Source organism: Toxoplasma gondii (genome assembly GCF_000006565.2).
Source record: "Toxoplasma gondii ME49 unplaced genomic scaffold asmbl.687, whole genome shotgun sequence".
Classification (NCBI taxonomy): domain Eukaryota; phylum Apicomplexa; class Conoidasida; order Eucoccidiorida; family Sarcocystidae; genus Toxoplasma; species Toxoplasma gondii.
This window is the reverse complement of record NW_017383444.1, coordinates 1-1,682: the sequence shown is the minus strand read 5'-3', so window position 1 is coordinate 1,682 and position 1,682 is coordinate 1. Positions and strand designations below refer to the sequence as shown.

The 1,682-nt window shown below is 44.7% G+C and overlaps 3 non-coding genes across 3 annotated transcripts; all 3 read right to left on the bottom strand.

The window, feature by feature from the left end:
• TGME49_459910 lies at nt 1–322 on the bottom strand (the record flags this gene model as incomplete). Its single annotated transcript, XR_001974335.1, has 1 exon — nt 1–322. It is a non-coding gene; the product is annotated as an 18S ribosomal RNA (ribosomal RNA).
• Nucleotides 323–746: 424 nt separating this feature from the next.
• TGME49_459900 lies at nt 747–905 on the bottom strand. The gene has a single exon (XR_001974334.1). It is a non-coding gene; the product is annotated as a 5.8S ribosomal RNA (ribosomal RNA).
• Nucleotides 906–1,243: 338 nt separating this feature from the next.
• Nucleotides 1,244–1,682, bottom strand: TGME49_459890 (the record flags this gene model as incomplete). The annotated part of the gene is made up of 1 exon (XR_001974333.1): nt 1,244–1,682. It is a non-coding gene; the product is annotated as a 28S ribosomal RNA (ribosomal RNA).

Sequence of the window (1,682 nt, the reverse complement as noted above, 5' to 3'; positions counted from 1 at the left end):
TAGATGTTCTGGGCTGCACGCGCGCTACACTGATGCATCCAACGAGTTTATAACCTTGGCCGATAGGTCTAGGTAATCTTGTGAGTATGCATCGTGATGGGGATAGATTATTGCAATTATTAATCTTCAACGAGGAATGCCTAGTAGGCGCAAGTCAGCAGCTTGCGCCGATTACGTCCCTGCCCTTTGTACACACCGCCCGTCGCTCCTACCGATTGAGTGTTCCGGTGAATTATTCGGACCGTTTTGTGGCGCGTTCGTGCCCGAAATGGGAAGTTTTGTGAACCTTAACACTTAGAGGAAGGAGAAGTCGTAACAAGGTTTCCGTAGGTGAACCTGCGGAAGGATCATTCACACGTCCTTATTCTTTATTAACCATCAACCTTTGAATCCCAAGCAAAACATGAGTTTGCATCTCTCTCCATTGGAGAGATTTGCATTCAAGAAGCGTGATAGTATCGAAAGGTATTATTGCCTTCTTCATGTTGGATATCCTGCGCTGCTTCCAATATTGGAAGCCAGTGCAGGTATCCGGGGGTGCACAGCGAAGGGGCTCAATTTCTGGAAATTCGTGTCTCTGTTGGGATACTGATTTCCAGGAGTTTCTTCAGTGTGCATTCTTTTTTCCCACACCGTTATTTCAAACAACAAATCTGAGGAACATTTGAGAGAGAGTGAAAGATTGTATCTTTCTGCATCTCTCTCGATGTGCTTTCAGATTGCTTCCTAAACTATAATGTTATTTTAAATTTTCAGCAATGGATGTCTTGGCTCGCGCAACGATGAAGGACGCAGCGAACTGCGAAACGCAATGTGAATTGCAGAATTCAGTGAATCATCAGTATTTCTGAACGCAAATGGCACCTTGGGGATATTCTCCTTGGTACGTCTGTTTCAGTGTCTTTGAAATCACAATTTTCTGCTTTTTTAGGGTCGTTGCTTCAGTTTGGCTGAAGCCCCCTAGGAGCAGTATGATTGGGTGTCATGAGTGTTGAATACTCAATGTCACCCTGAATAATGAACACAGCGGAGAAACTACTCGTGCCTCTTCTTTTAGAGGCTCAAGTGTATTGTTGAGTTGTATCGATGACATCATTGAGATACGGTGGCTTCTTCATTGAAGACAAAGTTTCATTGATGCTGTCGATCGACTTCAATACCGCAATGGAATTTCGGTTCCATTGTTGCTCTGCGAGGTTTCGTCGTTGTTGTTTTGTCTCGGGCGTTTGTCCGATTTATTTATCAGACCTGAAATCAGGCGAGGTTACCCGCTGAACTTAAGCATATTATTAAGCGGAGGAGAAGAAAATAACTATGATTCCCTTAGTAACGGCGAGTGAACCGGGATCAGCTCAAAGTGGAAATCAACTGCTCTTTCCGAGCTGTTGACTTGTAGCCTCGAGAGGCGTTACCAGTGGAAGCGCAGGGTTAAGTTTCTTGGGAAAGAACATCATAGAGGGTGAGAATCCCGTCCTTCCCCTGCGTTTTTTGTTCCACGTACGGTACGCTTTTATAGAGTCGCGTTCATCGGGATTTGAGCGCAAAATGTGTGGTAGGTTTCACATAAAGCTAAGTACTGGCGCGAGACCGATAGCAAACAAGTACCGTGAGGGAAAGATGAAAAGTTCTTTGGAAAGAGAGTTAAAAGTGCCTGAAATTGCTGAAAAGGAAGCGATTGGGAC